Raw genomic sequence first — 14838 nt, 5'->3', positions numbered from 1 at the left:
TCTTCAAAGGGATCCGAAATATCTGTTCTCAGATTCCACAGAAATAAGGCTAGCAAAGAGATCCACGAAATACAGATGTAACTCTGTGAGATGAATTAACAGAACACTAAGCAGTTTCTCAGAAAGCTTCTTTCAAGATTTCATCTGAGGATATTTCCTTTTTCACCACAGTACTGTATGGGATCCCAAATATCCCTTTGCCAATTCCACAAGAACTGTCTTAGCGAAAGGCTTCTTGAGTGGAAAGCTGTAACTCTGTGAGATGATTTCACAGAACACAAAGAAGTTTCTCAGAAAGCTTCTTTCTCTTTGTTATCGGAGGATATTTCCTTTGGCCCTATAGTCTTCAAAGGGATCCGAAATATCTGTTCTCAGATTCCACCGAAATAAGGCTAGCAAAGAGATCCACGAAATACAGATGTAACTCTGTGAGTGGAAATCACATATCACAGAGCAGTTTCTCAGAAAGCTTCTTTCCAGATTTCATCTGAGGATATTTCCTTTTTCACCATAGCCCTCTATGGGCTTCCAAATATCCCTTTGCCAATTCCACAAGAACTGTCTTAGCGAAAGGCTTCTTGAAGGGAAAGCTGTAACTCTGTGAGATGATTTCACAGAACACAAAGAAGTTTCTCAGAAAGCTTGTTTCTCTTTGTTATCGGAGGATATTTCCTTTGACGCTATAGTCTTCAAAGGGATCCGAAATATCTGTTCTCAGATTCCACAGAAATAAGGCTAGCAAAGAGATCCTCGAAATACAGATGTAACTCTGTGAGTTGAATTAAGGGAACACTAAGTAGTTTCTCAGAAAGCTTCTTTCCAGATTTCATCTGAGGATATTTCCTTTTTCACCATAGCCCTCTATGGGCTTCCAAATATCACTTTGCCAATTCCACAAGAACTGTCTTAGCGAAAGGCTTCTTGAGGGCAAAGCTGTAACTCTGTGAGATGATTTCACAGAACACAAAGAAGTTTCTCAGAAAGCTTCTTTCTCTTTGTTATCGGAGGACATTTCCTTTGGCCCTATAGTCTTCAAAGGGATCCGAAATATCTGTTCTCAGATTCCACAGAAATAAGGCTAGCAAAGAGATCCACGAAATACAGATGTAACTCTGTGAGTCGAAGTCACACATCAGAGAGCAGTTTCTCAGAAAGCTTCTTTCCAGATTTCATCTGAGGATATTTCCTTTTTCACCATAGCCCTCTATGGGCTTCCAAATATCACTTTGCCAATTCCACAAGAACTGTCTTAGCGAAAGGCTTCTTGAAGGGAAAGCTGTAACTCTGTGAGATGATTTCACAGAACACAAAGAAGTTTCTCAGAAAGCTTCTTTCTCTTTGTTATCGGAGGATATTTCCTTTGGCCCTATAGTCTTCAAAGGGATCCGAAATATCTGTTCTCAGATTCCACAGACATAAGGCTAGCAAAGAGATCCACGAAATACAGATGTAACTCTGTGAGATGAATTAACAGAACACTAAACAGTTTCTCAGAAAGCTTCTTTCCAGATTTCATCTGAGGATATTTCCTTTTTCACCATAGGCCTGTAGGGGCTCCCAAATATCCCTTTGCCAATTCCACAAGAACTGTCTTAGCGAAAGGCTTCTTGAGGGGAAAGCTGTAACTCTGTGAGATGATTTCACAGAACACAAAGAAGTTTCTCAGAAAGCTTCTTTCTCTTTGTTATCGGAGGATATTTCCTTTGGCCCTATAGTCTTCAAAGGGATCCGAAATATCTGTTCTCAGATTCCACAGAAATAAGGCTAGCAAAGACATCCACGAAATACTGATGTAACTCTGTGAGTGGAAGTCACACATAACAGAGCAGTTTCTCAGAAAGCTTCTTTCCAGATTTCATATGAGGATATTTCCTTTTTCACCATAGTCCTGTATGGGCTCCCAAATATCACTTTGCCAATTCCACAAGAACTGTCTTAGCGAAAGGCTTCTTGAGGGCAAAGCTGTAACTCTGTGAGATGATTTCACAGAACACAAAGAAGTTTCTCAGAAAGCTTCTTTCTCTTTGTTATCGGAGGATATTTCCTTTGGCCCTATAGTCTTCAAAGGGATCCCAAATATCTGTTCTCAGATTCCACAGAAATAAGGCTAGCAAAGAGATCCACGAAATACAGATGTAACTCTGTGAGTGGAAGTCACACATCACAGAGCAGTTTCTCAGAAAGCTTCTTTCCAGATTTCATCTGAGGATATTTCCTTTTTCACCATAGCCGTCTATGGGCTTCCAAATATCCCTTTGCCAATTCACAAGAACTGTCTTAGCGAAATGCTTCTTGAAGGGAAAGCTATAACTCTGTGAGATGATTTCACAGAACACAAAGAAGTTTCTCAGAAAGCTTCTTTCTCTTTGTTATCGGAGGATATTTCCTTTGGCCCTATAGTCTTCAAAGGGGTCGGAAATATCTGTTCTCAGATTCCACAGAAATAAGGCTAGCAAAGAGATCCACGAAATACCGATGTATCTCTGTGAGTGGAAGTAACACATCACAGAGCATTTTCTCAGAAAGCTTCTTTCCAGATTACATCTGAGGATATTTCCTTTTTCACCATAGGCCTGTAAGGGCTCCCAAATATCCCTTTGCCAATTCCACAAGAACTGTCTTAGCGAAAGGCTTCTTGAAGGGAAAGCTGTAACTCTGTGAGATGATTTCACAGAACACAAAGAAGTTTCTCAGAAAGCTTCTTTCTCTTTGTTATCGGAGGATATTTCCTTTGGCCGTATAGTCTTCAAAGGGATCCGAAATATCTGTTCTCAGATTCCACAGAAATAAGGCTAGCAAAGAGATCCACGAAATACAGATGTAACTCTGTGAGATGAATTAACAGAACACTAAGCAGTTTCTCAGAAAGCTTCTTTCCAGATTTCATCTGAGGATATTTCCTTTTTCACCATAGCCCTCTATGGGCTTCCAAATATCACTTTGCCAATTCCACAAGAACTGTCTTAGCGAAAGGCTTCTTGAAGGGAAAGCTGTAACTCTGTGAGATGATTTCACAGAACACAAAGAAGTTTCTCAGAAAGCTTCTTTCTCTTTGTTATCGGAGGATATTTCCTTTGGCCCTATAGTCTTCAAAGGGATCCGAAATATCTGTTCTCAGATTCCACAGAAATAAGGCTAGCAAAGAGATCCACGAAATACAGATGTAACTCTGTGAGATGAATTAACAGAACACTAAGCAGTTTCTCAGAAAGCTTCTTTCCAGATTTCATCTGAGGATATTTCCTTTTTCACCATAGTCCCTTATGGGCTCCCAAATATCCCTTTGCCAATTCCTCAAGAACTGTCTTAGCGAAAGGCTTCTTGAGTGGAAAGCTGTAACACTGTGAGATGATTTCACAGAACACAAAGAAGTTTCTCAGAAAGCTTCTTTCTCTTTGTTATCGGAGGATATTTCCTTTGGCCCTTTAGTCTTCAAAGGGATCCGAAATATCTGTTCTCAGATTCCACAGAAATAAGGCTAGCAAAGAGATCCACGAAATACAGATGTAACTCTGTGAGTTGAAGTCACACATCACAGAGCAGTTTATCAGAAAGCTTCTTTCCAGATTTCATCTGAGGATATTTCCTTTTTCACCATAGCCCTCTAAGGGTTTCCAAATATCCCTTTGCCAATTCCACAAGAACTGTCTTAGCGAAAGGCTTCTTGAGTGGAAAGCTGTAACTCTGTGAGATGATTTCACAGAACACAAAGAAGTTTCTCAGAAAGCTTCTTTCTCTTTGTTATCGGAGGATATTTCCTTTGGCCCTATAGTCTTCAAAGGGATCCGAAATATCTGTTCTCAGATTCCACAGAAATAAGGCTAGCAAAGAGATCCACGAAATACTGATGTAACTCTGTGAGTGGAAGTCACACATAACAGAGCAGTTTCTCAGAAAGCTTCTTTCCAGATTTCATCTGAGGATATTTCGTTTTTCACCATAGTCCTGTATGGGCTCCCAAATATCACTTTGCCAATTCCACAAGAACTGTCTTAGCGAAAGGCTTCTTGAGGGCAAAGCTGTAACTCTGTGAGATGATTTCACAGAACACAAAGAAGTTTCTCAGAAAGCTTCTTTCTCTTTGTTATCGGAGGATATTAACTTTGGCCCTATAGTCTTCAAAGGGATCCAAAATATCTGTTCTCAGATTCCACAGAAATAAGGCTAGCAAAGAGATCCACGAAATACAGATGTAACTCTGTGAGTGGAAGTCACACCTCACAGAGCAGTTTCTCAGAAAGCTTCTTTCCAGATTTCATCTGAGGATATTTCCTTTTTCACCATAGTCCTGTATGGGCTCCCAAATATCACTTTGCCAATTCCACAAGAACTGTCTTAGCGAAAGGCTTCTTGAGGGGAAAGCTGTAACTCTGTGAGATGATTTCACAGAACACAAAGAAGTTTCTCAGAAAGCTTCTTTCTCTTTGTTATCGGAGGATATTTCCTTTGGCCCTATAGTCTTCAAAGGGATCCAAAATATCTGTTCTCAGATTCCACAGAAATAAGGCTAGCAAAGGGATCCACGAAATACAGTTGTAACTCTGTGAGTGGAAGTCACACATCACAGAGAAATTTCTCAGAAAGCTTCTTTCCAGATTTCATCTGAGGATATTTCCTTTTTCACCATCGCCCTCTATGGGCTTCCAAATATCACTTTGCCAATTCCACAAGAACTGTCTTAGCGAAAGGCTTCTTGAGGGGAAAGCTGTAACTCTGCGAGATGATTTCACAGAACACAAAGAAGTTTCTCAGAAAGCTTCTTTCTCTTTGTTATCGGAAGATATTTCCTTTGGCCCTATAGTCTTCAAAGGGATCCGAAATATCTGTTCTCAGATTCCACAGAAATAAGGCTAGCAAAGAGATCCACGAAATACAGATGTAACTCTGTGAGATGAATTAACAGAACACTAAGCAGTTTCTCAGAAAGCTTCTTTCAAGATTTCATCTGAGGATATTTCCTTTTTCACCACAGTACTGTATGGGATCCCAAATATCCCTTTGCCAATTCCACAAGAACTGTCTTAGCGAAAGGCTTCTTGAGGGGAAAGCTGTAACTCTGTGAGATGATTTCACAGAACACAAAGAAGTTTCTCAGAAAGCTTCTTTCTCTTTGTTATCGGAGGATATTTCCTTTGGCCCTATAGTCTTCAAAGGGATCCGAAATATCTGTTCTCAGATTTCACCGAAATAAGGCTAGCAAAGAGATCCACGAAATACAGATGTAACTCTGTGAGTGGAAATCACATATCACAGAGCAGTTTCTCAGAAAGCTTCTTTCCAGATTACATCTGAGGATATCTCCTTTTTCACCATGGCCCTCTATGGGCTTCCAAATATCACTTTGCCAATTCCACAAGAACTGTCTTAGCGAAAGGCTTCTTGAAGGGAAATCTGTAACTCTGTGAGATGATTTCACAGAACACAAAGAAGTTTCTCAGAAAGCTTCTTTCTCTTTGTTATCGGAGGATATTTCCTTTGGCCCTATAGTCTTCAAAGGGATCCGAAATATCTGTTCTCAGATTCCACAGAAATAAGGCTAGCAAAGAGATGCACGAAATACAGATGTAACTCTGTGAGATGAATTAACAGAACACTAAACAGTTTCTCAGAAAGCTTCTTTCCAGATTTCATCTGAGGATATTTCCTTTTTCACCATAGTCCTGTATGGGCTCCCAAATATCCCTTTGCCAATTCCACAAGAACTGTCTTAGCGAAAGGCTTCTTGAGTGGAAAGCTGTAACTCTGTGAGATGATTTCACAGAACACAAAGAAGTTCCTCAGAAAGCTTCTTTCTCTTTGTTATCGGAGGATATTTCCTTTGACCCTATAGTCTTCAAAGGGATCCGAAATATCTGTTCTCAGATTCCACAGAAATAAGGCTAGCAAAGAGATCCACGAAATACAGATGTAACTCTGTGAGATGAATTAACAGAACACTAAGCAGTTTCTCAGAAAGCTTCTTTCAAGATTTCATCTGAGGATATTTCCTTTTTCACCACAGTACTGTATGGGATCCCAAATATCCCTTTGCCAATTCCACAAGAACTGTCTTAGCGAAAGGCTTCTTGAGTGGAAAGCTGTAACTCTGTGAGATGATTTCACAGAACACAAAGAAGTTTCTCAGAAAGCTTCTTTCTCTTTGTTATCGGAGGATATTTCCTTTGGCCCTATAGTCTTCAAAGGGATCCGAAATATCTGTTCTCAGATTCCACCGAAATAAGGCTAGCAAAGAGATCCACGAAATACAGATGTAACTCTGTGAGTGGAAATCACATATCACAGAGCAGTTTCTCAGAAAGCTTCTTTCCAGATTTCATCTGAGGATATTTCCTTTTTCACCATAGCCCTCTATGGGCTTCCAAATATCCCTTTGCCAATTCCACAAGAACTGTCTTAGCGAAAGGCTTCTTGAAGGGAAAGCTGTAACTCTGTGAGATGATTTCACAGAACACAAAGAAGTTTCTCAGAAAGCTTGTTTCTCTTTGTTATCGGAGGATATTTCCTTTGACGCTATAGTCTTCAAAGGGATCCGAAATATCTGTTCTCAGATTCCACAGAAATAAGGCTAGCAAAGAGATCCTCGAAATACAGATGTAACTCTGTGAGTTGAATTAAGGGAACACTAAGTAGTTTCTCAGAAAGCTTCTTTCCAGATTTCATCTGAGGATATTTCCTTTTTCACCATAGCCCTCTATGGGCTTCCAAATATCACTTTGCCAATTCCACAAGAACTGTCTTAGCGAAAGGCTTCTTGAGGGCAAAGCTGTAACTCTGTGAGATGATTTCACAGAACACAAAGAAGTTTCTCAGAAAGCTTCTTTCTCTTTGTTATCGGAGGACATTTCCTTTGGCCCTATAGTCTTCAAAGGGATCCGAAATATCTGTTCTCAGATTCCACAGAAATAAGGCTAGCAAAGAGATCCACGAAATACAGATGTAACTCTGTGAGTCGAAGTCACACATCAGAGAGCAGTTTCTCAGAAAGCTTCTTTCCAGATTTCATCTGAGGATATTTCCTTTTTCACCATAGCCCTCTATGGGCTTCCAAATATCACTTTGCCAATTCCACAAGAACTGTCTTAGCGAAAGGCTTCTTGAAGGGAAAGCTGTAACTCTGTGAGATGATTTCACAGAACACAAAGAAGTTTCTCAGAAAGCTTCTTTCTCTTTGTTATCGGAGGATATTTCCTTTGGCCCTATAGTCTTCAAAGGGATCCGAAATATCTGTTCTCAGATTCCACAGACATAAGGCTAGCAAAGAGATCCACGAAATACAGATGTAACTCTGTGAGATGAATTAACAGAACACTAAACAGTTTCTCAGAAAGCTTCTTTCCAGATTTCATCTGAGGATATTTCCTTTTTCACCATAGGCCTGTAGGGGCTCCCAAATATCCCTTTGCCAATTCCACAAGAACTGTCTTAGCGAAAGGCTTCTTGAGGGGAAAGCTGTAACTCTGTGAGATGATTTCACAGAACACAAAGAAGTTTCTCAGAAAGCTTCTTTCTCTTTGTTATCGGAGGATATTTCCTTTGGCCCTATAGTCTTCAAAGGGATCCGAAATATCTGTTCTCAGATTCCACAGAAATAAGGCTAGCAAAGACATCCACGAAATACTGATGTAACTCTGTGAGTGGAAGTCACACATAACAGAGCAGTTTCTCAGAAAGCTTCTTTCCAGATTTCATATGAGGATATTTCCTTTTTCACCATAGTCCTGTATGGGCTCCCAAATATCACTTTGCCAATTCCACAAGAACTGTCTTAGCGAAAGGCTTCTTGAGGGCAAAGCTGTAACTCTGTGAGATGATTTCACAGAACACAAAGAAGTTTCTCAGAAAGCTTCTTTCTCTTTGTTATCGGAGGATATTTCCTTTGGCCCTATAGTCTTCAAAGGGATCCCAAATATCTGTTCTCAGATTCCACAGAAATAAGGCTAGCAAAGAGATCCACGAAATACAGATGTAACTCTGTGAGTGGAAGTCACACATCACAGAGCAGTTTCTCAGAAAGCTTCTTTCCAGATTTCATCTGAGGATATTTCCTTTTTCACCATAGCCGTCTATGGGCTTCCAAATATCCCTTTGCCAATTCACAAGAACTGTCTTAGCGAAATGCTTCTTGAAGGGAAAGCTATAACTCTGTGAGATGATTTCACAGAACACAAAGAAGTTTCTCAGAAAGCTTCTTTCTCTTTGTTATCGGAGGATATTTCCTTTGGCCCTATAGTCTTCAAAGGGGTCGGAAATATCTGTTCTCAGATTCCACAGAAATAAGGCTAGCAAAGAGATCCACGAAATACCGATGTATCTCTGTGAGTGGAAGTAACACATCACAGAGCATTTTCTCAGAAAGCTTCTTTCCAGATTACATCTGAGGATATTTCCTTTTTCACCATAGGCCTGTAAGGGCTCCCAAATATCCCTTTGCCAATTCCACAAGAACTGTCTTAGCGAAAGGCTTCTTGAAGGGAAAGCTGTAACTCTGTGAGATGATTTCACAGAACACAAAGAAGTTTCTCAGAAAGCTTCTTTCTCTTTGTTATCGGAGGATATTTCCTTTGGCCGTATAGTCTTCAAAGGGATCCGAAATATCTGTTCTCAGATTCCACAGAAATAAGGCTAGCAAAGAGATCCACGAAATACAGATGTAACTCTGTGAGATGAATTAACAGAACACTAAGCAGTTTCTCAGAAAGCTTCTTTCCAGATTTCATCTGAGGATATTTCCTTTTTCACCATAGCCCTCTATGGGCTTCCAAATATCACTTTGCCAATTCCACAAGAACTGTCTTAGCGAAAGGCTTCTTGAAGGGAAAGCTGTAACTCTGTGAGATGATTTCACAGAACACAAAGAAGTTTCTCAGAAAGCTTCTTTCTCTTTGTTATCGGAGGATATTTCCTTTGGCCCTATAGTCTTCAAAGGGATCCGAAATATCTGTTCTCAGATTCCACAGAAATAAGGCTAGCAAAGAGATCCTCGAAATACAGATGTAACTCTGTGAGATGAATTAACAGAACACTAAGCAGTTTCTCAGAAAGCTTCTTTCCAGATTTCATCTGAGGATATTTCCTTTTTCACCATAGTCCCTTATGGGCTCCCAAATATCCCTTTGCCAATTCCTCAAGAACTGTCTTAGCGAAAGGCTTCTTGAGTGGAAAGCTGTAACACTGTGAGATGATTTCACAGAACACAAAGAAGTTTCTCAGAAAGCTTCTTTCTCTTTGTTATCGGAGGATATTTCCTTTGGCCCTTTAGTCTTCAAAGGGATCCGAAATATCTGTTCTCAGATTCCACAGAAATAAGGCTAGCAAAGAGATCCACGAAATACAGATGTAACTCTGTGAGATGAATTAACAGAACACTAAGCAGTTTCTCAGAAAGCTTCTTTCAAGATTTCATCTGAGGATATTTCCTTTTTCACCACATTACTGTATGGGATCCCAAATATCCCTTTGCCAATTCCACAAGAACTGTCTTAGCGAAAGGCTTCTTGAGTGGAAAGCTGTAACTCTGTGAGATGATTTCACAGAACACAAAGAAGTTTCTCAGAAAGCTTCTTTCTCTTTGTTATCGGAGGATATTTCCTTTGGCCCTATAGTCTTCAAAGGGATCAGAAATATCTGTTCTCAGATTCCACCGAAATAAGGCTAGCAAAGAGATCCACGAAATACAGATGTAACTCTGTGAGTGGAAATCACATATCACAGAGCAGTTTCTCAGAAAGCTTCTTTCCAGATTTCATCTGAGGATATTTCCTTTTTCACCATAGCCCTCTATGGGCTTCCAAATATCCCTTTGCCAATTCCACAAGAACTGTCTTAGCGAAAGGCTTCTTGAAGGGAAAGCTGTAACTCTGTGAGATGATTTCACAGAACACAAAGAAGTTTCTCAGAAAGCTTGTTTCTCTTTGTTATCGGAGAATATTTCCTTTGACCCTATAGTCTTCAAAGGGATCCGAAATATCTGTTCTCAGATTCCACAGAAATAAGGCTAGCAAAGAGATCCTCGAAATACAGATGTAACTCTGTGAGTTGAATTAAGGGAACACTAAGTAGTTTCTCAGAAAGCTTCTTTCCAGATTTCATCTGAGGATATTTCCTTTTTCACCATAGCCCTCTATGGGCTTCCAAATATCACTTTGCCAATTCCACAAGAACTGTCTTAGCGAAAGGCTTCTTGAGGGCAAAGCTGTAACTCTGTGAGATGATTTCACAGAACACAAAGAAGTTTCTCAGAAAGCTTCTTTCTCTTTGTTATCGGAGGATATTTCCTTTGGCCCTATAGTCTTCAAAGGGATCCGAAATATCTGTTCTCAGATTCCACAGAAATAAGGCTAGCAAAGAGATCCACGAAATACAGATGTAACTCTGTGAGTGGAAGTCACACATCAGAGAGCAGTTTCTCAGAAAGCTTCTTTCCAGATTTCATCTGAGGATATTTCCTTTTTCACCATAGCCGTCTATGGGCTTCCAAATATCCCTTTGCCAATTCACAAGAACTGTCTTAGCGAAATGCTTCTTGAAGGGAAAGCTGTAACTCTGTGAGATGATTTCACAGAACACAAAGAAGTTTCTCAGAAAGCTTCTTTCTCTTTGTTATCGGAGGATATTTCCTTTGGCCCTATAGTCTTCAAAGGGATCCGAAATATCTGTTCTCAGATTCCACAGAAATAAGGCTAGCAAAGAGATCCACGAAATACAGATGTAACTCTGTGAGTGGAAGTAACACATCACAGAGCATTTTCTCAGAAAGCTTCTTTCCAGATTACATCTGAGGATGTTTCCTTTTTCACCATAGGCCTGTATGGGCTCCCAAATATCCCTTTGCCAATTCCACAAGAACTGTCTTAGCGAAAGGCTTCTTGAAGGGAAAGCTGTAACTGTGTGAGATGATTTCACAGAACACAAAGAAGTTTCTCAGAAAGCTTCTTTCTCTTTGTTATCGGAGGATATTTCCTTTGGCCCTATAGTCTTCAAAGGGATCCGAAATATCTGTTCTCAGATTCCACAGAAATAAGGCTAGCAAAGAGATCGACGAAATACAGATGTAACTCTGTGAGATGAATTAACAGAACACTAAGCAGTTTCTCAGAAAGCTTCTTTCAAGATTTCATCTGAGGATATTTCCTTTTTCACCACAGTACTGTATGGGATCCCAAATATCACTTTGCCAATTCCACAAGAACTGTCTTAGCGAAAGGCTTCTTGAGTGGGAAGCTGTAACTCTGTGAGATGATTTCACAGAACACAAAGAAGTTTCTCAGAAAGCTTCTTTCTCTTTGTTATCGGAGGATATTTCCTTTGGCCCTATAGTCTTCAAAGGGATCCGAAATATCTGTTCTCAGATTCCACCGAAATAAGGCTAGCAAAGAGATCCACGAAATACAGATGTAACTCTCTGAGTGGAAATCACACATCACAGAGCAGTTTCTCAGAAAGCTTCTTTCCAGATTTCATCTGAGGATATTTCCTTTTTCACCACAGCCCTCTATGGGCTTCCAAATATCCCTTTGCCAATTCCACAAGAACTGTCTTAGCGAAAGGCTTCTTGAAGGGAAAGCTGTAACTCTGTGAGATGATTTCACAGAACACAAAGAAGTTTCTCAGAAAGCTTGTTTCTCTTTGTTATCGGAGAATATTTCCTTTGACCCTATAGTCTTCAAAGGGATCCGAAATATCTGTTCTCAGATTCCACAGAAATAAGGCTAGCAAAGAGATCCTCGAAATACAGATGTAACTCTGTGAGTTGAATTAAGGAAACACTAAGTAGTTTCTCAGAAAACTTCTTTCCAGATTTCATCTGAGGATATTTCCTTTTTCACCATAGCCCTCTATGGGCTTCCAAATATCACTTTGCCAATTCCACAAGAACTGTCTTAGCGAAAGGCTTCTTGAGGGCAAAGCTGTAACTCTGTGAGATGATTTCACAGAACACAAAGAAGTTTCTCAGAAAGCTTCTTTCTCTTTGTTATCGGAGGATATTTCCTTTGGCCCTATAGTCTTCAAAGGGATCCGAAATATCTGTTCTCAGATTCCACAGAAATAAGGCTAGCAAAGAGATCCACGAAATACAGATGTAACTCTGTGAGTGGAAGTCACACATCACAGAGCAGTTTCTCAGAAAGCTTCTTTCCAGATTTCATCTGAGGATATTTCCTTTTTCACCATAGCCGTCTACGGGCTTCCAAATATCCCTTTGCCAATTCCACAAGAACTGTCTTAGCGAAATGCTTCTTGAGGGCAAAGCTGTAACTCTGTGACATGATTTCACAGAACACAAAGAAGTTTCCCAGAAAGCTTCTTTCTCTTTGTTATCGGAGGATATTTCCTTTGGCCCTATAGTCTTCAAAGGGATCCAAAATATCTGTTCTCAGATTCCACAGAAATAAGGCTAGCAAAGAGATCCACGAAATACAGATGTAACTCTGTGAGTGGAAGTCACACATCACAGTGCATTTTCACAGAAAGCTTCTTTCCAGATTACATCTGAGGATGTTTCCTTTTTCACCTTAGGCCTGTATGGGCTCCCAAATATCCCTTTGCCAATTCCACAAGAACTGTCTTAGCGAAAGGCTTCTTGAAGGGAAAGCTGTAACTCTGTGAGATGATTTCACAGAACACAAAGAAGTTTCTCAGAAAGCTTCTTTCTCTTTGTTATCGGAGGATATTTCCTTTGACCCTATAGTCTTCAAAGGGATCCGAAATATCTGTTCTCAGATTCCACAGAAATAAGGCTAGCAAAGAGATCCTCGAAATACAGATGTAACTCTGTGAGTTGAATTAAGGGAACACTAAGTAGTTTCTCAGAAAGCTTCTTTCCAGATTTCATCTGAGGATATTTCCTTTTTCACCATAGCCCTCTATGGGCTTCCAAATATCACTTTGCCAATTCCACAAGAACTGTCTTAGCGAAAGGCTTCTTGAGGGCAAAGCTGTAACTCTGTGAGATGATTTCACAGAACACAAAGAAGTTTCTCAGAAAGCTTCTTTCTCTTTGTTATCGGAGGATATTTCCTTTGGCCCTATAGTCTTCAAAGGGATCCGAAATATCTGTTCTCAGATTCCACAGAAATAAGGCTAGCAAAGAGATCCACGAAATACAGATGTAACTCTGTGAGTGGAAGTCACACATCACAGAGCAGTTTCTCAGAAAGCTTCTTTCCAGATTTCATCTGAGGATATTTCCTTTTTCACCATAGCCGTCTATGGGCTTCCAAATATCCCTTTGCCAATTCACAAGAACTGTCTTAGCGAAATGCTTCTTGAAGGGAAAGCTGTAACTCTGTGAGATGATTTCACAGAACACAAAGAAGTTTCTCAGAAAGCTTCTTTCTCTTTGTTATCGGAGGATATTTCCTTTGGCCCTATAGTCTTCAAAGGGATCCGAAATATCTGTTCTCAGATTCCACAGAAATAAGGCTAGCAAAGAGATCCACGAAATACAGATGTAACTCTGTGACATGAATTAACAGAACACTAAGCAGTTTCTCAGAAAGCTTCTTTCCAGATTTCATCTGAGGATATTTCCTTTTTCACCATAGCCCTCTATGGGCCTCGAAATATCCCTTTGCCAATTCCACAAGAACTGTCTTAGCGACAGGCTTCTTGAGGGGAAAGCTGTAACTCTGTGAGATGATTTCACAGAACACAAAGAAGTTTCTCAGAAAGCTTCTTTCTCTTTGTTATCGGAGGTTATTTCCTTTGGTCCTAGAGTCTTCAAAGGGATCCGAAATATCTGTTCTCAGATTCCACAGAAATAAGGCTAGCAAAGAGATCCACGAAATACAGATGTAACTCTGTGAGTGGAAGTAACACATCACAGAGCATTTTCTCAGAAAGCTTCTTTCCAGATTACATCTGAGGATGTTTCCTTTTTCACCATAGGCCTGTATGGGCTCCCAAATATCCCTTTGCCAATTCCACAAGAACTGTCTTAGCGAAAGGCTTCTTGAAGGGAAAGCTGTAACTGTGTGAGATGATTTCACAGAACACAAAGAAGTTTCTCAGAAAGCTTCTTTCTCTTTGTTATCGGAGGATATTTCCTTTGGCCCTATAGTCTTCAAAGGGATCCGAAATATCTGTTCTCAGATTCCACAGAAATAAGGCTAGCAAAGAGATCGACGAAATACAGATGTAACTCTGTGAGATGAATTAACAGAACACTAAGCAGTTTCTCAGAAAGCTTCTTTCAAGATTTCATCTGAGGATATTTCCTTTTTCACCACAGTACTGTATGGGATCCCAAATATCACTTTGCCAATTCCACAAGAACTGTCTTAGCGAAAGGCTTCTTGAGTGGGAAGCTGTAACTCTGTGAGATGATTTCACAGAACACAAAGAAGTTTCTCAGAAAGCTTCTTTCTCTTTGTTATCGGAGGATATTTCCTTTGGCCCTATAGTCTTCAAAGGGATCCGAAATATCTGTTCTCAGATTCCACCGAAATAAGGCTAGCAAAGAGATCCACGAAATACAGATGTAACTCTGTGAGTGGAAATCACACATCACAGAGCAGTTTCTCAGAAAGCTTCTTTCCAGATTTCATCTGAGGATATTTCCTTTTTCACCACAGCCCTCTATGGGCTTCCAAATATCCCTTTGCCAATTCCACAAGAACTGTCTTAGCGAAAGGCTTCTTGAAGGGAAAGCTGTAACTCTGTGAGATGATTTCACAGAACACAAAGAAGTTTCTCAGAAAGCTTGTTTCTCTTTGTTATCGGAGAATATTTCCTTTGACCCTATAGTCTTCAAAGGGATCCGAAATATCTGTTCTCAGATTCCACAGAAATAAGGCTAGCAAAGAGATCCTCGAAAGACAGATGTAACTCTGTGAGTTG

This window comes from Macaca fascicularis, chromosome 17, assembly GCF_037993035.2.
Source record: "Macaca fascicularis isolate 582-1 chromosome 17, T2T-MFA8v1.1".
Lineage (NCBI taxonomy): Eukaryota > Metazoa > Chordata > Mammalia > Primates > Cercopithecidae > Macaca > Macaca fascicularis.
The sequence above is the reverse complement of the archived record's forward strand: the minus strand, read 5'-3'. Positions refer to the sequence as shown.